The following is a 22,562-nucleotide window of genomic DNA, read 5'->3' as shown; positions in this document are numbered from 1 at the left end:
GGGGCAGGTGGATATGATAGAAATCTATAAAATCAGGAATGGGTGGAGAAAGTGATTAGGGAAGTGCTATTTACCCCTCAACATAACCTAAGAACTGCGGGTCACCCGATGAAATGAATAGGCAGCAGGTTTAAAACAAACATAAGGAAGTACTTCTTCACACAACACACAGTCAACCTGTGGAACTCATTGCCAGGGGATGTTGTGAAAGTCAAAAGAATAACTGGGTTCAAAAAGAATTGGATAAGTTCATGGAGGACAGGTCCATCAGTGGCTACTAGCCAAGATGGTCAGGGATGCAACCCCATGCTCTGGGTGTCCTAAGAATACATCTACACTGCAATAAAAAACCCACAGCGCTGATTCTCAGAGCCCAAGTCTGAATGTCTACACTGCAATTATTAGCCCCGTAGACTGTGTCAGCTGACCCGGGCCAGCTGTGGCCACGGTGCAGGTCTCCTATTGCACTGTAGACATGCCCTAAGTCTCTAACTGCCAGAAGTTGGGTCTGGATGACAGAGGATGGATCACTCGATAATTGCCCTGTTTTGTTCATTCCCTCTGAAGCACCTGGCACTGGCCACTGTCGGAGACAGGATAGCGAGGTAGATGGATCATTTGTGACCCAGTATGGCCATTCTCATGAACTGCAGTGCACAAGGCAAAGCTATTTAAAAACCCAGTCAAATAGAAATATACGAGCAGGTACGTATTAATCCCTACCTTTATAGATACAAGTACATTGTTTTCCATACACATAACATTTGGACTTTAGAGTAAAGATAGAATCCTTATGAATGTTTAGAGTGTAGTTGTAGCCATGTTGGTCTCAGGATATTGAAGAGAAAAGGTAGATCAACTTGTTTGTGAGAGAGACAACTTTCGAGCTTACACAGAGTTCTTCTTCAGGTCCTTAGGAACCCAGTTCTGTTTGTACTCTATTCCTCCTATATCATGTAGCTTATATATGCAAGCAAGCAGGCTAGCTCTATATCTTTTCTTATGAGTTTAATCATTTGTTACATTATAGGTTTGTTATTACAATAGGTTTATCAATTTGTATTAGAGTATTTTAGCTGTAATGCAAGGAACCTACAGGCAACACCCTGTATGTTAAGCTAAGGCAAGTTATCATACATCTGTTTGAGACCTTTACCCTAGATAGGTGGCGTTGAGCTAAAGCATATAGTATATATGTTTGTGACCTTTCACATAGATAAGTGGGCAAGTTAACGCAAGTTGGTAGGTAAAACCACCCAAGTTCATGGCCTTTTTCAGACTTAACAGGTACACCACGAAGAACATGGAAATAACCGGTTAGGACAGAAATAACAGGTGAGGATGAGCTAATGGTCTCTAATAGTTACAAACATGTCATTAATATGAACAAACATGCCAGCCTGAGTGTACCCTAACATTTTTGTGGGTGAGGAAGTTAAGTTTGGACATGGAAGGAGGGCACTTAGGCTCTAAGCTCAGGCCCTATAATAGGGGTAACCCACCCTGCTGAGGGGGTTCAGCTTGTTTTTTTGTTAGTTTGTCATTGTTAGTTCTTAATTGTTAGTTTGAAGTAAACTCTAAGTAGGCTTCTATAGCATTTAGCTCTAGCTGCTTCTAACCTGTGCACCACTCACTCAAGACTTGAGGAACCTGGACCATTGAACTCTCTTGGCATGCCAGAGGCAAGGCTTAGCACCAGGTTCTCAAGGAACGGTGTGAGTACATTAATCGAGAAACAATTCTAGTATATAATACAACATGTACTGCTAGAACAATATCGCTGCTTTTGTAATTGGTTGATTATTTGATTAATATTCCATTACTGTTCCATTTATCTCAATAAAAGGCTTAAAGCTGCCTTTTGTTCTCAGTGTGAGTTTCCTTGTCAGACATCCCAAGGGTCCCTGCAAATTCTGTGTAGCCTGATTCTGGGACCTTATTATCTTTAGATCAGATTAACTGGTGATCCTATAATCCATATTATCTAAATAATATTATTAATCTCCCATAAAATCAGGCAACCACCAGGTGGAAAGAGGGCGAGTTTCTCCAGCAACAAAGGGGTTATAGTCACATGAAGTTACTCACGTGCTTTGAGACAACATCCCTAAGTGACTAACTAGTCATCACAACTATTCATTTTATTATTATTAAAGCAAGGGGGGGAAATCAGCAGCATTCCCAGATCTTACTGCATCAAGAGACTCATTAAGTTCAATAAAGCTATGCTCTCACACACCAAGTTGCAACTGAGGTGTGTTTGTAGCACGTTTAGACACACAAGAGCTAGATTACTAATAGCAGTGAAGCCGCGACAGCACAGGCTAGGTGACTGAGTAGTTTGAGTGGGCTTATACAGACAGTACTGAAGTTCATGCTGCCACAGCTTCACTGCCATTGGTATCTGAGCTTGCTTGGGTCTGTCTCCATGTACTGTAGTGTAGACATACCCTGAGTGACTTCAGAGGATCTTAGACCAGTGCTGAAGGGTGGGAAGGGAGCTGGCAGATCTTTTCCCATAGTTTTATTTCAGTACCATACAAGACACATGTTTTATAAGCCAGCTGGTGCTCTCTGGTGATTTTGACAGCTGGATTCTCCTCTCACATACACCAGTTAGGAAGGGTAACTCCACGGAAGTCAATGGAATTGAATCAGTGTGAGACAGAGCATCAAGTCCACTATGTCTGGTGTGTTCGTGGAGTTGCGTGTTTGCTGGATTTGGTGGGAGTATCTAAAGCAGATGACAGGTGAGGAAATTATATTTTGTTTTACTCTCTGCTACGTATGGTGGAGTAATCCACGAGGCAGCCCTCGGCATCAGTTCAGCAGTATGTGGTGTAGCGTAATGCATTGAAGCCAGAACACCAACAGTGAAAATCAACATGGCAAAGCAAAACTATAACTGGTTCTTTCACAGGATTATTGGCTGCCTCTTCTAATCCCTTCCAGTAGCAACTTCACGTTAATGGCAACAAAAGTATTTGGTTTTTAAAGGACCACACAGAAGCCCATTCATCTGCTTTGCTCTGTAGAAAAAGTCTTATTGCCTAGAATATTTTACTTCCAAGATCCATGTGCATGGGAAATTGGAGGAGGTGAGGAGGGAATTGTGCTGGTGAAAGATTCCAGGTTATTATTGATCATGTTTTTTTATGATAGTGATAAAGGACCAACCAAGAACAGGGCCCCACTGTGCTGTACAAAGCACAGAGCAGTAGACAGTCCTGGACCTGAACAGCTCAATCTAAATAGCAGGTGTGGAGACCAAAACTCCCTATCAATCCACAGAGCAGGTACAGAATAGGCAGAAGCAGCACAAGCTTTGTGGCACTGTCCCATCAATGCAATTTAATGCTGACTGACGTGAAAGGATAAACTTTAGGGCCAATAGGATACTCAAATCTCCATGTCTATCCAGTCCCTGGCCTCATTAATGACTTGGATAATGGAATAGAACGTATGCTCATAAAATTTGCAGATGACACCAAGCGGGGCGGGGGGAGCAATTTGGGGGACAGTTTAAAATTCAAAATGATGTTGACAAATTGGAGAATTGCTCTGAATGCAACAAGATGAAATTCAGTAAAGACAAGGGCAAAGCACTTCACTTAGGAAGGAAAAATCAACTGCACAACTACAAAATGAGGAATAACTGTCTGGGTGGTAGTACTGCTGAACAGGATCTGAGGGTTATAGCGGACCACAAACTGAATACAAGTCGTCAATGTGATGCAGCTGTAAGAAAGGCTAATATGATTCTGGGGTGTATTAACAGGAGTGGTGTATGTAAGACACAGTAGAGTCCCACTCAACTCAGAAAGGACCGTTACCTGTTCTGTAACTGGCGTTCTTCGAGATGTGTTGCTCCTGTCTATTCCACATTAGGTGTGCGTGCTCATCACCTAATGTGGAATACACAGGAGCAATCACTCGAAGAAGAACTGGTGAGGCCCCAGCTGGAGTACTGTGCCTGGTTCTGGGCACCACAATTTAGGAAAGAGTCCAGAGAAGAGTAACAAAAATTATAAAAGCTTCAGAAAAACCTGACCTCCGAGGGAAGGTTAAAAATAGTTGGGCATATTTAGTCTTGAGAAAGGAAAACTGAGGGGGGACCTGATAACAATTTTGCAATATGTTAAGGGCTGTTATAAAGTGGACAGTGATTAACTCTTCTCCATGTCCACTGAAGATAGGACAAGTAGTAATGGGCTTAACCTGCAGCAAGGGAGATTTAAGTTAGCTAGTAGGAAAAACTTTGTAACTAAGGGTAGTCAAGCTCTGTAATAGGCTTCCAAGGGAGTTCGTGGAGTCCCCACCATTGGGAGCTTTCAAAAACAAGTTGGACAAACACCTGCAGGGAGGGTCTAGGTTTACTTGGTCCTGCCTCAGTATAGAGGGCTGGACTTAATTTCCCAACGTCCCTTCCAGCCCTATATTTCTATGATTCTCTCCGCTGAGGTGTCTTATATTTTGTTATGTTTTAAATGACCTCAAACATTTGGACAGGGGCCATTTTTTGAGCCTCTCTCCACACATCTAAATAACGGCCAACTTGTCTCACATGAGCCACCAGAACAGGCTTCAGAGAGTAAAAAAACACCTCACCGTCACTGACGCTCCATGCTGGATTCAAACTATCCCTTCAAGGCAGAAGGTTTTGAATCACATTACCAATTCCCCAAGCTGCCTATTACCCCTCATTTTAACTATTAAAATTGTCAAAAAACATTACAACGCGCACACACTCACACACTCAAAAGCTTTACTCATCGGTGTTGCGGGCTGCTGCTCCTCAGCATTTAAGCCAAAAGGCACTGGAGCAGAATGCCAGACTATTAAATTAAAGCTCTCTCATGACAATATTGGGCACAAATCCCATTGATATAAATAACCAGCGCGTCCAACTCAAGGGCACGACCTGACCCTTAATTTGTCTAATGCATACAGCTCCCCTTCCAAAGGGAAGGGGGAGGGGATGGGGGAATAGGTGAGACTAAAATCTACAGAAAGCCCCTAAAAGCAGTCTCTTTTCCATGCTCTCACATTCTGATTAGATATGGGCCTGAGTGGACATATGCAAAGCTGGTTCCAATCTTCACCAAAGTTCAAAGCGATTCAAGCGCAGGTGGTCTGGCACAGGCACCATCTCTAGCCCTGTTAACCCTGGAAATCAAAAGATATTGGAGCAAGGGATTTCCTGTCCAGCTGGCATTTTAGCATATTTTGAGCACCTAACTCCTCCCTTTGTTCCCTTGAGAATACCTCTTGTCTTAATGCGGCGTCCATGGATTTATCCAAACTATGGATTAGCCAAAGGAAGACAGAAGCGATCTCTAGCCAATCATGAAATATATCAACATATCAATATTTTACTTACTCAAGAGTCCATGTGTAGTATGGAATCACTGACATAAAAACAGCTTTATTTTTTTGAAAAAGGACAATGCACAGTGGACAAATATTTTAGATTTACGCTTAACTACTTTAATCATCCAAGGCAAAACAGGACAGTTACAGCCCCTGTAATATACACGACATGGAATCAAAGCTAAAGATATCTGGGTAAAGTTCAATGCCTGTGATATCATTTAGCGCCAGGACAAGCCTTGTTTTACAATGTATTTTCTACATTTGCATTCTCGTATACCTAGTGGAGTGTATAAACAAAGGCGCTATTGTAGTAAAGACGCTGATTCTGGTTAGAGAAAGAAAAGCTCTTTCTAGTTATCATTTGCTCTATTTATGTCATATAAACCCACTATATAAGAAACAGACAGTATTGTGGTATTGCTGTAAATCAGTCCATTTAGTACAGCGGTTTCAGTGCAATGCATTACAGAAGCCTGGAAAAACAGAGCAGTTTTAAGATGTACATAATGGAGAAGGAGACAAAGAAGAGGCCACTGACAATTTGGCAACTGAACAAACATTTTGCTGGCATAAAGCAATGACACAGCTGGGACCACCTGCACTTGCAATAAAATGCAGCAAAGTGTAAAGGGACTTGATAGCATTGCATGTGTAAAAACTTAAGGGTTCCACTTTCAATAATAGTGCTTTAAATGAACAGTGCACTACAACAAGAATGGGGTCCAATCAGAATGTATATAGACCATTTGCTCCAGAGAGAATTTATCTTTTTTAATTGATAACACGTCTGACCTAAAACCTTGGCTGGCCCCTTTAACATCAATGTAATAATATAAATATAATACAGAGCCACTCTGGACTACATTTTCAGTGCACTCTGCAAGCAACTAGGTGGCTATTTCTTATTGTTTTAGTTTGTACACATCAGCTCATCTTATTGCTTAAAATATGCAGGGGGGGTATTTTATCCCACATCCCATTGCAGTTCACATCTGTGGGTTTCCTGTGCAAATTCTGCGATTGAAAGTGTGAGCAATCAACTCAAGGTAGTCTCAAAAAATTCCAGCCACAGGAGCTTAGATGAGCTGTCAGACAATGGTATAATTTTCTGCTAGAAAAGAAGCTCAAGGCAGGTGAATCCAGTCTTTGATGAGGACAGGTGTGTGCCTCCCACTTGAGAGCGGTTGTCAAGTGTTACGTGTTATTATGAAGTTCACTCAACTTGTTATCCAACATGATCAAAGCTAGCAAAGTGACACGGTGGACCAATCTCTGGGAATCTGAACATCTGCTTTCCACTCCATCAAGTCACTCCCCTCCCAGGCGCACACTTCCCCATGCTAATTCACTCACTATCCTTCCTTGCACTGCAAACACAAATTGATACTATACAAGTGATGGCCCAAAAGGCTTCTGTGGCTTAGCTTTTGTTTTGATTGATAATTCAGAGATGCAAGACACACATACCATCTGTGGTCTTTTCAAAGAAAGCCCTTAGAACAGAAGCTGGTTTTACAGGAGCTAATGAATTCAAAAAACTAAATGCCGATCAAGGCATAAAAGTTAAAGAAACACTGTAACTTTGCGTATGCAGCAAGTGTTCTTGTTAAAAATAAAGACATTCTGTAACTACCTTTTTTGTTACAGGGAAAGAAGTCCCAAGCAAGTAACATAAACATCCCTGCATTTCTGGGGTAAATATTCTTAGAGATTAAAAGAACGGCAACACTGAAAATTAAAGCCATGCCTTTTACCCAGATGGCAGCAGCAGCTCTGAACTTTGCCCTAAATCCAATCACTGAATCAGCTTGCTACTGGTCCCTTTCTAATGAACAGGCACAAGGCAGTTGATTGTTTAATACGTAGCGTGGACTAGTTTTAACCAAGCTCCCCTCTTTATATAAAGTAGAAGTCCACCTGTGTGTTTTTCTGCATATCCGTGCTAAGGGGAGGAGTTATGCGTATGCACTGTGAGCCGTGCTAAGGGGAGGAGTTATGCGTATACACTGTGAGGAGTGCACACGTCTCTCTGCAGGAGTTAAAGACAAGTGCAGCAGCTAGCACTTTTTTCATCTGTTTCAGAAAAGGTTGTGGGATTAGGCCTCAAAACAGGACAGAACAATCCATTGGGGGAGGGAGAAAGAGTGATCAGAAGATAATGTAAATCCTTCATTCTTTCACTTCTCTCCCATTCCATGGGACAGACCCACAATTGGGCTGCTTTAGCCACACACCTGCAAGTCCTCTGTCTTCACCTGCTATCTGAGCTGCTTGGGAGTGATCCAAAGGGATGCGCAGACACGTAGGTGGAGGCAGAGTCAGAACACCTTTGGAGTCCTGAGCCTAGGAAGCTGGGACTCCCTTTCTGTTTGTGTAAGCAGAAGGCAAGTGCTTAGATGAGAGATTCTGATCCAAACAGTGCCTTGAGGCCAAACCAGAGGGCGGGACCCTGAAAATGTACTTGGCTCCAGCGCAGACAGACAGAGCAGAGGGGACTGAAGATTCCTTCCCAGCCTTCTGCTGTCTCAGGCAGTGGAGCGAAGAGGGTCAGTCCCCACTTTGTCCCTCCTTAATTACCTTAAGTAGATTACTGCCTTCTGGCCTCCCAAAACCATCACAACCACCCACAGCAGTCATTTAGTGAAATCCCAGGGCAGGTTTCTGCATTAGCAGCTGTTTGACAAAGGTCTCTGTGCTGCTTTTATATAAACACTGTTTTCTCTTGAGCTTTTATGTAGTTCTTTTGGAAGAGTCAGCCTTTTACCCCTACCACAAACCTTATTAAAATATAAGGGAGGAATGGATTGCTCAGGGGAATGGTCAACAAGGGAGGGGCTAACTAGGACTAGTAGCCAGAACTAAAAGCTTTCATAGTCTTTGGCTTGGGAGGGAGTTGGCATTATCCTGCCTGGGGCGGCTCATTGCAAAGCAAACCTCTCCCTTGGTGAGAGAGTAGCGAGTAGAGACACATTGTCGCCTGAAGGAGCCCGGCTGCTGTGCGGAGTAGGGAGCTAAATACGTACAGGGGCTTTGCAGATCTCCTCTAACCCATATTGTGATTAAGGTCCCAAAAGTTGAGGGAGGCAGAACCCCAGCTAGTTCACTGATTGGGGCAATGCAATCTGGGGGTGTTTCCCATCCTCCCCTATAATGAATGCTAAATTCTCTCTTAACAATACTAGAAGTTCAGCACTCCTGAGCAATTCCACAGGCGCCAACCCATGAGAGAATTCAGTTGTTTTCAGCCAAAGAAGGTAGAGAGAAATGTTCAAGTGGTCCTTCACTTGAACAGTGTAGAAGAGAACAGGGCTCTTATCATCAGGGAGGGGCCTAGCCCAGAGACCCTGATGTACTAATTCAAATCACACTGACATATTTGAATAGTAAGCCCTTCGAAACAAGGACTCTTCATTGTGCGTCTTGCACAGCTCTGAGCTCCTCGCTTGTGTCAGAATCTCCCTCACCTTTCCTCCTCTGACCCATGCAGCAGCTCTATGTTGTTAACACAGAGACCGAGGTCTCAAAGTACAACTGCCACTCCACAGATAGCTTCATGCTTCTCTCTCAAATCTAACATGAATCATAGCCTCATGAAACAGCCAAAATCTGGATGGGGACGGGGACTCTCTCCTAGATGTCACTCCTCCAGACTCAGGATCTGGGCATATTGTCTCCACTAGGAAAATTCCAGGCAGGGTTAGCCGACAAGGTGGCAAGAGTGTCTGTTCTGTGTTTATACTACAGCCTTGACCATCAACAGGAAAGCAGCAAGCAGTGCACTGTTTTATGGCAGCAATGCCCTGATGCAGCTGCACCAATGCAGATTATACGGCTTTACCACCATTTCATGAAACCTGCTAGAATTAGTTACTCTAAACATGGGCACTAATGTGTCTAGTGTAAAAGCAGCATGATCCAGTCACTGGATAAGGCACTGGGCTGGGACTCCGGAGATACAGGCTCTATTCTTGGCTCTGCCATTGACCAGCTGGGTTGCTTCTCTATGCCTCAGTTTCCCTCTCACCCTTTGTCTTGACTATTTAGATTGTAAGCTTTTCAGACAGACATACTCACTCATACTATGTGAACATACAGCACCTAACACAATAAAGCCTTGATCTCATTTGAAACCTCTCACGCTACCTTATGACAGACACAGAGTGGTAAGAGACAAGGCTGAATCGCTTATAATGAACAATAAAGAATTAAAAGTTATATTTAAAGCAGTATTCGGCACACTCTTTCCTTTCCCTGATTTTATTAAACGTTAACTGTCTCTTTCCCCATCCCCTGCATGGAACCTTGAACTCACCATAGGGGTTTTGTTTGCTTGCATGTCACCATCAGGGAGAGCAGCAGAGCTCTTTCTGCTACTGCAAACACACTCAGTCTTTGGCCTTGATTCTGCAAGCTAATCCTTGCAGGCAGGCCCCTGCATAGCCTCACTGACTTCAGTGGGGCCACATATGAGCAGAAGGGTTAGGGTGACCAGATAGCAAGTGTGAAAAATCAGGACGGGGGTGGGGGGTAATAGGTGCCTATATAAGAAAAAGCCCCCCAAATCAGGACTGTCTCTATAAAATCAGGACATCTGGTCACCCTAAGAAGGGTCCATCTGTGTGGAGCTGTGCTACGGTCACAGAGACGCCATATGGATGCAGAGGTCTGCCTGCTCAGATCAGTGTGCAAGATTAGGCCTTTGTGTAGATATATTGTGTGGGTAAGATATAATTTGCCTTAAATTAAAATAGGGAGATTTTCAAATATATCTATATAGCGGCTTTTAATATTTAACAACATATATAACATCTAGAACCCCGAGTGAAATTCTCAATATTTTTAAAGTTACAATATTTTATATTTGTGTTGTACACTGAAAAGGTGGCAGGGTCACCCATTAATAACTAGAAGTCCTGCTCATTTGGAGATCTGTTTCACTTGGAATAGGCAGAAAGAACTATGCAGTCATCACAGAAACCCTGAAGAAGTCAACAGAGTTCCTCTGGATGTACACCAGCGTGACAGAGGAGAATCGGGGCCTGTGTGATTACTGCCAGTTAAATTAAAATCCCGGCCATTCCTGAAGGCCACGGACCTTTGCCTCTATTTCTGGGAGCCACCCCTCCAGGGCAGCAATGTGACTTAAAAACACGGATCAGTGCCGGAGCTGGGAACAGAGCTCATGTGACCAGCCTTCCCTCAAAGGGGCCTACCAGTTTTCCCCTCCCTTCTCAAGGGGACATTACAAGAAAATTCAGGAGACTGAAACTGACACAAGGGGAGGGGGTGAACGATACGGAAGAGCTCAGCACGCCCAACGCTGCATGCCCCCGGTTCTAGAACGCTGCCCAGGCTGGCAAACGGGGCAGTGTTCGGGGGGGAAGGACCCAGTAAGGGAGGAGGACGGATACACGTGTGCAATGACTGTCCAGCCAGGGACACCCGCGGCATCGCCGGGAGAGGAGAGGCCTGTTCATTTTCACCAGCACGTCTCTCCTCCCCGGCCCGGCAGCGCAAGCACCCGGCCACCCCCAGTGCCCCAGCCAGCAGCTCCGATCCCCGCGGGAGCCCCCGGGCCAGCAGCGCTGCAGATTAAAGGGAGGGGGATCCACTGTAAGGCCGTTCCGGGCAGGGGCAGAGCCCGCGCGGGTCAGCTGGAGGGAGACCCCCGCTCCCCCAACGAGCGGATCCTACCTTCCCCGCCGGGACCCGCGGCGACCCCCGCGCAGCGCGCTGCCTGCCGGCCAGCGGGGACAGGACGGAGAGGCGCCTGGCCGGCCGGGGACCTCGGGCAGTAGCCGCCGCCTGCCTCCTCCGCTGGCTGCGGGATAGGCTGCTCCGCCCGCCTGGGGCGGCCAGGCTCCTCCCCTGCTGCTAGGGCGGAGGTGTGGGAACCAGCGTCAGCTGCTTCCCCTTGCCAGCGGCTCCCTTCCCCCGGCCCCGGCGCTGGCTGGCTGGGCCCCCGCCCGCGGCGGCCTCCTTAGCAGCCACGGGGGGAAAGCGGCCGGACCCCAAACGTCCCCCTCCTCCGGCCGTCCCAGCGTACGGGGGCAGAGGCCGGCGATTTCAAGGCCAGATCATCTTGTCCAGCCTTTCAGGGTGTGTCGCCCCCACTTCCCCCCATCCAAAGTCCAGCATTATCCCCTCCCCTCTTGACATTTACTCTGCCAAGACAAAAGAGGTCGCCGTGACAACGAGCAGCCCAGAGGATGGTTGGTCGGTGCGTGTTGAGAGGCGGAGAGAGCTAAGACGGGTAAGGATGTGGGGAGTGGGGCAGAGACATCTTGCTTTACCGTAACACAACATGTCAGTGCCTCATACCCTCCACCCCCTCCCTCTGTATTTTGTGACACCCCCGTCACACCCAGCAGTTAAGAAACACTCCACTGATCTCCCCGGTGACTTGTGTAACACAGGGCACACAGCTGCACCTAGGATTCCTCTGGGGATGGGGGGACAATCCCAGAAATGCAGGCAACTAAACCAAAGCAATTCACCGACCCTGCACTTCTGCACTAAACAAACAGCAGGTTCCAGACGTATGGTCTCTTAGCTCTAGCACCTCACACACTGCCTGGTCTACACTACGACTTTAATTCGGATTTAGCTGCGTTAATCTGAATTAACCCTTCACCCGTCCACACTACAGAGCCAGTTAATTCGAATTAAAGGGCACTTAAAATCGATTTCTGTACTCCACCTCGACGAGCGGAGTAGCGCCAAAATCGATTTTGTTAATTCGAATTAGGGTTAGTGTGGCCGCACACCACCGAATTACTGTGGTTAAATTAATGGGGTAGTGTGGCCGCACACCACCGAATTAATGTGGTTAAAAACCAAATTAATGTGCTTAGTGTGGCCGCGCACAATCGAATTTATACAACCTGTTTCCCAAATTCGAATTATCTAAATTCGGATTAATCCCGTAGTGTAGACATACCCACTCTGTTTACAAAGAGAAATGGCTTGACTTCTACCTGCCAGCTCACTCAGGATTTGAAGGCACTAGTGCTTGGACAGCAGGTGTTGCTGATTTGAAGAGGGACCTTGCACAAGTGTCACTGAAGGCCTAATTTGGCCTTCAGAACCTTTCTTTTGCATGACCACACATGAGAAAGATAGCCCCTCTCCCCCCCAGCTTAACTCAGAGCCCAGGGTGAGTTTGCAAGGCTGGCTCTTGGAAAACACATCTTGTTACCTACAAGCTGGTCAAATTTAATGTCATGATGCCATTACTGTAGAGTCACTTTCTAGAGTACAGCCACCTGATCGCACAGAATGGGCTATGAGTGGGACCAACTTAAGGTTGTTCTGGGAACCTTAACCTTGAGTTTTCTGACTTTATAAATTGGTTGTTTGCCATTTGGCCCCTATGCTGGCAGACTCCGGTGCTCATGTCCTGTCCTGTCAATCTCTGTGTGGGTGCAGTGGGCCTCTAGCACATAAACAGCTAAAGGATCAGGGCCTTATTCTCCATTTTTATAAATAACCCCCCTCCCCATTAACTTTCCTTTCTGTCTTAAACTTGTGGATCAAATTCTGCAGTCCTTACTCACACAAATCTTTCATTGACTTCCATGGAAGCTTTGCCTGAGGAGGTACAGTACAGCCAATTCCTATGTTTACTAAAATCATTTCTTTATTTGAACATTGCTATGATACCGATGGTGTTTTAACCCCTTCAGACTATATAATTATGTTGGGGCCTGATTTTCCAGACTCTCACACTTTGAGTGACATTATGTATGAGCAGAGTCCCACTGAACTTGATAGAACTACACACAAGAATAGATTTGCTCACATATGGAAGTGTTTGCAGAATCAGGCTGACAGGATAATATCCTTGTGTTCTGTGTGTGGTTAGTTCATGAGGAATTTTACACACAGCAAGTGTATATTTTGTTTTTTTAGATTGCAATATTTCTGAGACCCATTTTTGGTTCTGTTTTTACAAATTTATCCAACATACACACAGGCTTTAAGCACATGACTGCAGACTGTTTACAGTTAGCACAGAGTTACAATTTATGGATCTGATTTTGCAAACCCTTATGCAAAGGAACAGTCCTGTTGATTTCAATGAGATCATTCATATGAATAAGCACCATCCACATGATTAAACTTTTCAGGATCTAGCCCTGCTTCTGTTCTGTAGATGAGGGGTAAGAGGTAATGCCTTAATAAACACTGCCAGATGGCTCCAGTGCTGGTGACAGGAGAAGCTGGAGAATTCCCCAGACCCTTTAGAACTTTTCTCAAAATCCCAGGTGCTTCATGTATCATCAAGAGCATTTTAGTTATTCATGTATTTTGTTGATTTTGCCAGTAATAAAACATCCATAACCTCGTAGTAAGATAATCATTCCAATATGTGCATCACACAGTGATTATTTAGTTAACATTAAGATCAACAGTGCTGTGAAATAAATAACTTTGGAACGCCCCTTTTTCTAGAAAACATGGTGCCACCCACGCCTTCAGTCCTGCCAGAATACAAATCCCATACAACTCAATAGGCCTATACAATTCTAGACCCAATAAATAAATAAATAATAATCCTTAACTCATATATAAGGCTTCCTCTGTAGGTCTCAAAGCACTTTACAAAAGAAGGTAAGCACAGTTAGTATTAAAGAGGAGACAGAAGCAGAGAGAGGTGAAGTGATTTTCCTAAGGTCAAACAGAAGTCAGTGGCAGAGGTGGGAATGGAATCCATGTGTGCTGACTCCTGGTCCAGTGCTCTAGCCCTTAGATCTCACTACCAGCCTCCTTTTGCCGTTAGACTTCTCCGAAGCACTTTGTCGCAGTTCTTAGGCTAGAAATATGGCAGTGCTTGCCAGTGATTCCATCTGCAAAGCCTTATTTTCACACGTCTTTCTCTGAAAAAAGAAGAAATTCCTAACTTTCAACCATATGATACATTGACAAAGGGGTGCCCGAGCAATTGTATTTCTGTTATAGATACTATATGTATAGTATATATTTTTAGTCTAATGCAAAACCACTTGTCTTGGTTTTATATGTTCAGCAGCAGGACAAAAAGGATTTTGGAAGGATGGGGTCAAAAGATAAGGTTCACCCGGAGGACCACTGTCAAGGGTGTGTGTATGCAGTGCTGTTGTATTCATGTGGTTCCAGCATATTAGAGAGACAAAGTGGGTGAGGGAATATCTTTTATTGGACTAACTTCTGTTGGTGAGAGACACAAGCTTTCGAGCTTACACAGAGCTCTTCTTCAGGTGTGTGTGTGGTAATTTTGGTCTATCAGACTTGACTGTTCTTTCAATGGGTCTAATTTATGGGATTTGGATTCTCCCATTTCAAGTGGTGGTGGTTTGGGTCTCATCCCACCAGCATCCACTTGTGAGAGGGACACTCCACATGGATATCCCCCCTCCCTGGTACAAAGCGGATGGTGGGGGGTTGCCTCTGTGATGCTGCAGCATCCGCTGTCCCCCCCATGCACGGGAAGGGGATAGGGTTGGAACCAGGGCATGCACATTGCTCCTTCAAGTGCCACAGACACTCCCCATTAATGCTATTACAGCCCCAGGCCGGTTGGTGTTTGCAGCACAGAGGTCAAGTATTAACTGGGCATGGGGAATAATGCAGCCCCTCACCCCTCATTCCCAGTAGCAGGGTCAAGTTTGTACTAACGTACCTCACTGCTTGTTGTGCAGGTAGGTACAAGCTGTGATTTGGCAACGCTGCTAATCCCTCACCTTTCATCAGCACAAGAGTCACCCAGTGTTTGGAAGTAAGGGTTGCATTGAAATGGTGCCTGGGTTTAGGGTTAGGTTACAGGGACCACCAGCCATTCACCTGGGAAGTGCTGAAGCAAGTCACATGTGCTGAGTCAGGGCCACGGGCCATAGTTCTGCTAGCCAGAACAGATACAAAAAGAGTAGCGTGCCTCTCTCCTTGCCGTCATGGGAGCCCCAGAGCCTGTAAGTTCCTGTTTTCTGATGTGTTTTTTAAATAACACTTCACAGAAGATAAAATCCAAGGAGGAGCCTCATGTCAAGCCTTCCTCCTCTCCTCAGTGTTTGGAAATTCACTAGCAAGTGCTATTGACAAAGCCTCGACTCTGCACTCAAGTCCAGTAGAAAATGCCCTGTCAGGCCACTCGTCACCTGATGTCCTGAAAGCCTATTGGATTGTGTCACCTGTGTCTACCCACTCCCTATCCTCCCCATATCCAATGTGACTTGTGATTTTGCACAATAATTTCTGTGATTAAAGGTTCAATCCTGCAAGCACTTAGTCATGTGACTTGTCCTTACCCAACCAAGTAGTTGCATGCAAGATCATGCCCTAAATCAGTGGTCTCCAAAGTGGGGTGCGCAAGAGGACCCTTCGGGGAGTGCAGCAGGAGGAGCGGCTTTTTTTTTTTTTTGCGCTTGGGGTGGCAAAAATGGTAGAGCCGGCCCTGCGGCGCGGCAGGGGGTGCGTGCTCAAAATTTTTTTACCAGTAGGGGTGCACGATCAAAAAAGTTTGGAGACCACTGCCCTAAATCACTGCCCTCGAGATGAGAGAACGTTCAGATCAGAAGTTTAACTGGCAGCTCACAAATGAACTCATGTTTAAGCCTTAGTGTTACTCCTCTGCGTCCTGCCATGTGTTGCATGCTGTTTGGAAATGTTGCCATGCAACCGCTACACAAGTCTTAAAGCAAAGAGCATCGGACAGAAAGCTAGTTAGAAATATAAAAGTGGGCAAAAGTTGTTATAATATTTGATGTTTGCTGCTTTTCTGACTAAAAGATCTTTTATTAAACTGATCGTCCATCCCTTAAAAGCAAACATTGGGGGTGGCAGAGTTTGGGGAAAGAGACTGTCATTTCTCTCTGATTTAAGCATTCGCTTTTGTTTTTCTTCTTTTGTGCAATCATAGGCCTCACTTAATCCCTTTAAATGACTTGCTTTTAAAAACAAACAAAAGCAAAGTAAGGAATCATTTACATCGTTATGGGTATATTTATACACCGTTAGCGATGATATGGAAAGAAACAATTGAGTCCTGCCCTCTGGTGGTCAAATTGGTATAGTGCAACAGGCGGTGAAGGCTCAGTGCAGGAGAAAGGGCATCTTACTATTTATTTGTCTTGTGGTAGCACCTAAGAGCCCCAGTCATGGACCAGGGCCCCATTGTGCTTAATAATGTAACATTTTGTATGTCTATAGCACCCTGCATCCATAGAGGTCAAAGCCCTTTAGAAACATGAATAGCTTTTAGTCATACAAACCCCTGTGAAATAGGAATCCCAGTTCTTGTTTTACAAACTGGGAACAAGACAAAGTAACAAGTCTGTGGCAGAGCCAGGAAGAGATACCAGGCATCCTGGCTGTCAGGCCTGTGCTTTAAGTGCAAGACCATCCTGTCTTGCGCTTAACTGCTCTGACAGAATTTTCTAAGTAAGGAAGGAGACGGTCCTTACCTCCCATCTCCGAGTGGCTTATGACCTCCATGTTTCAGGAAGCAGGACAGATCTAAAATCTGCAAAGGGAAGGCTGCCTGTTCCTACTGAGATCAACGGGACAACTCGTGTAATGACAGGGGAATTCCCATCTGCCCTTTGAAGTCAGTTTCAGTCCCCTTTGCATTGCTGGAGTGGTGCAAAAGGGACTTAATTTGGATTAAAATATGGTGTATGGTATTTATAGAAAGAGACACATTAGAAAAGCACTAGCTGTTTGAACTGTCGGTGTGTAAACAACATGTCATACATGCCAGCCTGTACATGTGCACAACTGCCTTCTGCTGGATCAGTACTGTTATTATCCAGTGCCTAGAGGCTCTCCAGCTGAGCTAAGTGCCCCATTTGCTAGGTGCTGTACACGTTAGACAGTCCCTGGCCCAGACAGCTTATAGTATAAATAGACAAGTCAGACAAAGGCCGGGAGCAAGGAAGTCATTTTACCTCCATTTTACAGATGGGGAACTGAGACATCATTAAATAATTTGCACAAGGTCACACAGGATGTCTGCACTAGAGACAGATTTTGAACCCAAATCTTGTGAGTCTCAGTTCTGTGCTCTAAGCACAGGGCCATCCTGCCTCTCAATTTGCTGAACAGAATTAAATCTGCTTAAGTGTTTGCAGCTGCGTTGCCCTCCAGAATTTGGTTTACATACCCTATTATTATTTTTTAAAAAAAATTCTAACTGAGCTTCTCTTCAGCTGTAAAGCCATGAATCTGGAAGCAGAAAGTCATGAGTTTTTTATCCCTCAGACCAGGGGTGGCCAACCTGTGGCTCCAAAGCCGCACGCGGCTCTTCAGAAGTTAATATGCGGCTCCTTGCATAGGCACCGACTCTGGAGCCGGAGCTTCAGGCACCAACTTTCCAATGTGCCGGGGCGGGGGTGCTCACTGCTCAACCCTTGACTTCACCCCTTCCCCCAAAGCCCCCGCTCCTTCCTGCCCCGTTCCCTGAGCCTGCCACGCCCTCGCTCCTCCCCCTCCCCCCAGAGCCTCCTGCAGCATGGGGAAGGAGGGGGAGGCGCTGATCAGCAGGGCTGCTGGCAGGCGGGGGAGGGAGGAGCTGACGTGGGGGCTGCTGATGTATTACTGTGGCTTTTGGCAATGTACAGTACATAGGTAAATTCTGGCTCCTGCTCAGGCGCAGGTTGGCCACCCCTGCCCCAGACACTCTGGGGGTAGCTCAAGTCGTGTCTGTGCACACATGCAACCACAGATTATTCCAAAGACACAGTTAGGACTAAGCTACTTCATCCTCATATGCTTCAAAAACTTACATATGGAAGCTCTGATGAGAACTAAAATGATCCCAGTAGTCTTAATGGTAGTTTGTTCAACGTCGCTAGTTAATCCCTTTTCTAAAGAGACTGCTTTTAACAAATACGGTGGGGGCGAAAGACCTCTCTGGCTTTAAGATTAAGCTTGATAAGTTTATGGAGGGGATGGTTTGATGGGATAATGTGATTTTAGTCAATAAGTCAATAACATGCCATCGCTGGTAATTAGTATCAATGGTCAATGTGGGTCTGGCTGGAGAATCTTGCCCGCATGCTCGGGGTTCTGCTAATCGCCATATTTGGGGTCGGGAAGGAATTTTCCTCCAGGGTAGATTGGCAGAGGCCCTGGAGGTTTTTCGCCTTCCTCCGCAGCATGGGGCAGGAGTCGCTTGCTGGAGGATTCTCTGCGACTTGAAGTCTTTAAATCATGATTTGGGGACTTCAACAGCTGAGTCAAGGGAGAGAATTATTCCAGGAGTGGGTGGGTCAGCTTTTGTGGCCTGCATCATGCCGGAGGTCAGACTAGATGATCATAATGGTCCCTTCTGACCTTAAAGTCTATGAGTCTATGAGTCTAAATATCAAATTTTTATACGCTTGAGCTTTACTTTTTCTAACTTTGCATTTTTATAATAATAATAGAGTCCTGATCCTGGTAGGAGCTCCAAATAGGCCTGCCTGAACAGAGCTCAATGCAGCATCAGGAGCTAAGGCTCTCATCCTGCAAAGTATAAGGCTCCAGTCCCACAAACGCGTATGCATGTGCTTAACTTTATTCACAGAAGTAAAGTTAAGCATGTGCTTAAGTGTTTATAGGCTTGGTGCTTTACTCACATGCTTAACTTTACCTACTGAATGGTCCTTTACCTAAAGTTAAGCACATGAGCAAGTCTGTGCAGGATCAGGACCTACCTCTGCAAACTTTTGACTTTGAAATTTTGTGTATTGAGTCAGACTGATTTATGCAATATTAAATGTATCCTTTTCCATCAAAAGGAATGGATAAATTATATACCCCATGTTTGGGAGAGTGGAGTTTGTAAGACTTGGAAACAAGACTCTTGCAACACCTGTGCCTTTGAAAAACGGTTGCAATATAATTCCCACAATAGCATTTCAAAACAAATAAAAAGGAATTATATTCTGTCCAAGTGAGTTACTAACTTGAGTGGATGGAAAGCAGCTGACTTTACAGAGGAATAAGTAGGCTTCAGGTTTTCTGGAGTCCTCCCACTTGAAATCAGTTTTACAAGCACAAAAGCCTATACACATCAGTCAATACTATTAAGTCGGACTAGATAGATCCGGGTCTGGTGAGTCTCAAACCTCTTCTGTTGAATTCTGTCACTTCCAGTTAAACATTTCTGATTTTATTCTGGTTTAACCCACGAATTGCTCCACTTAAAGAAATAAATAAAAGGGAAGGATAGGGAAGGCTTCTTACATATATAGAAAGGGTACAGAATAGTATCCTCAATGTACTGTATAGTATTTACACAGCTTGCTTACAGCTTACTGGATTTGGGATCACACACACACTCCCCTTCTGTTCTCTATTGATGGAAATCAGCACCATAAGGCACTGATCCTCACAGGTATTTAGGCACCTAACTCCTATTGATTTCAATGGAAATTAGGTGCCTAAATGCATCTGAGGATCTGGGGCTAAAAGATCAGAATATTTCTCCAATCTAAGCATAAGTAGGTGAGGTTGTGTGTGTACAAGGGGAGAAATAAACATACCAGCTTCCAAATTCCTGGTGCCCTTTCTTATGAAACAATCTTTTGAACATCAGAGTTACTCCCTAAATTAAGAGGGCAAAAACAAACTTTATACCTATCTTATCTAATTACACACACTTGAAACCTCCCTATTGTTAGGCCTTGATTCAGCAAAGTGCCCAAGTCCCATCGACTACGTATCTCAAGCATGTGCTTAAAGTTAAGCAAGTGCCTAAGTGCTTTGCTTATTTGGAGTATGAAAAGGAAAGCTAGTTGGCTCTGCCAATTCTCTGGGCACGGTTGAGTCTCTGGGACAGATTCTCAGCTGATGTAAATTGTTATGGCTTCACTGAAGTCTAGGGAATTATGACCATTTATGCCAGCTGAGAATCTGTCCCTGTATTTCAAAATAATCTTCATCTGCAGAAAAGTATTAAAGCAAAATATAAATCCAATGGATAAAAGAAACATCATTGTTGTAGGGACCAGAAACAAGTGTGGTAGATGTTTAAGTTTTTCACTTATGGGACTTATTGCACAAAAGCTGTATGACATTACGACTGATTAAATTATAGTGGACACAAGGGTGATTTAAAAATAATTGTGGACATATTTAGGTAAAATGAAGGTCAGTTTGAAAGCAGTTTAAACAAGATTACTTTAAAAACAAATGTCATTTTATATCGCAAATGAGTAGCTTGAAAATAGCCATCATGAGAAATGTATTGGGAATAAAATTAGGTTGGAAATAATAGGGAATTGGGGGTAAAAATCAAGTTGTATTGAAAGGGAAGATGGGCATTGTGAATAAATAAGATGAACAGAAAACAGCATAAAAGTAATCAGAGTTGAATCACTTTATCAAAATGTGAAAAAAACCTGCTGGTGGAATCTGCTGAAAATTCATTGAATACGTCACCAGCCAGAAATATTGGAAAGCTTGCTGAATAATCATCAAATGTTAAGTTGTCTTTTGGATGACAACTAAGGATGCACAGAAAGACATGACCAGATTCTCTTGGGTGTAGCTCCACAGCTGTCACTGAAGCTGTGCTGATTTACATCAGCTGAGGATCATGTCTAGGAAGTTTCACTGGTTTATTGGTAGACTCTTGCACTTCCTGTCACACTTCCTGGTGTGACATCCCTCGTGCCCTGGTATGGGGAACCTCTTGCAAGAGGGTGCTTACCAATACTGCAGCAGCTGAACTGCTGCTCTTCCTAAGTTTGGAGCCAGAAGGCAGTCTGGAGAACCCCTTTCTTCACTCCTTGCATTGAGTTTGGAGGCAATGAAAACATGAGGGACTTGCACTGACTTCAGAAGGGTCTGGACTGGGCCCACAGTGAGGGTTATGCAAGAAACATTCCTTCTGAGTTATTCTGAGTGTAACTATTTCATTTGAATACAGCGGTTAAGATCCTTGCAAAGGCACTTCAAGAGCCAGGAGTCCTCAATCTCGCTCTCTCTTTTTCCTTCCTACTCTCATCATATTTATGTGAGAAAATTTTTTATCTAGAAGTAAATCCCACTAATTTCCCCGAAGGGTGAGAGTGACAGAATAATACATTCCCAGCCGGAAATCAGTCATTTTACACCTACCCCAAAACCAAACAAGTATTTTTAATTGGCAGCTTTAAAGAACAGCTGGCACATTATGGAAAACAATGAAAATCATTCCACTTGGAAAGAATTCTGCATTTTATATGCCTATACACAAAGAACATTAAGGTTGCAAAGCGAAGTACTGACAATACCACCACCAGCACAACCTTAACTCTGCTCCTTGTGTGTGTGCACTATGATAGTCTTTAATTACCTCGAATGCTAGATCAAAAATTTTCCATCAAATTTGTCTATCAGTAGAAAACTAGATTTTCAACTAAATTTATTTTTTTCACAGAGTCTGCTTTTTGCAGAAAATTTTAACATTTCCAAAAAACCCACACATACTTTCCCCCACCCCTAAACAAAACAAAACCCCAGACATGGGAAAACTGAAATATTTCATGCAGAAACGTAAATATCTTGATCCAAAATGGCATTACAATGTCCGACAGCAGATGTAGTTCAGGAACCTTATGCCTCCATTCTCCTATGTAGGATGGGCTGTCTGGCTGGACAACATCTCCCATGATGCACTGTGGTCAGGGTCTCCTATGACATACCCTCTCCCCTCACCACAGGGGAGAAAATGGTGCATTGTGGGGGAGATGTTGTTCTAATGATCACACAGTACAATATCCACAAGACCTCACCTCATTGGCCACACAGACTGGAAGGTGCACAGAGAATGAGTTGGCAGTTCATATATATATATATATTTTTAATCCTTACTGTCTTTTTCACAGCTTCCCACACAAGGACTGATTCTGTCACCCTTACTCATGCAGAGTAGTCCCATACCCTGTGGTTAGTCCCAGTAACATTGCTCTCCATGGGTCAAGGTGGTAATTCCATTATAAACCCCCGGCTTTGGTCTCCTAACAACCATCCCTCATTCACCTTCAAACCTGCACACTGAATGAGGAAGTGTCCTTCAGAAAAATTCTGTGTGATCATGTGATTAATGTGCTGTGATGGATATATACCAGGGGGCTGAGCGAGCAACCCAAATGTTGACATTTCCAGATACCAAAGAACTCAAAATCTGGAAATGTCAAAGTGCCAGTTGCCAGTTCAGCCCCCTTGTATATAAGAAAAACACTAAA

The 22,562-nt window shown here is 44.4% G+C and overlaps 1 protein-coding gene across 1 annotated transcript in view; it reads right to left on the bottom strand.

The window, feature by feature from the left end:
* Positions 1-11,084, bottom strand: part of LOC112117253 (cytoplasmic aconitate hydratase) — a 45,181-nt gene extending 34,097 nt beyond the window's left edge. Inside the window, exon 1 of the mRNA XM_024215176.3 lies at positions 11,068-11,084. The gene's annotated coding sequence lies outside the window, so the exon portion shown is untranslated. The remainder of the gene's footprint in view (positions 1-11,067) is intronic.
* Positions 11,085-22,562: the final 11,478 nt, after the last annotated feature.

This window comes from Terrapene carolina, unplaced genomic scaffold (genome assembly GCF_002925995.2).
Source record: "Terrapene carolina triunguis isolate 2854851 unplaced genomic scaffold, T_m_triunguis-2.0 Scaffold35022, whole genome shotgun sequence".
In the NCBI taxonomy this organism is placed as follows: Eukaryota; Metazoa; Chordata; order Testudines; family Emydidae; genus Terrapene; species Terrapene triunguis.
The sequence above is the reverse complement of the archived record's forward strand: the minus strand, read 5'-3'. Positions and strand labels throughout refer to the sequence as shown.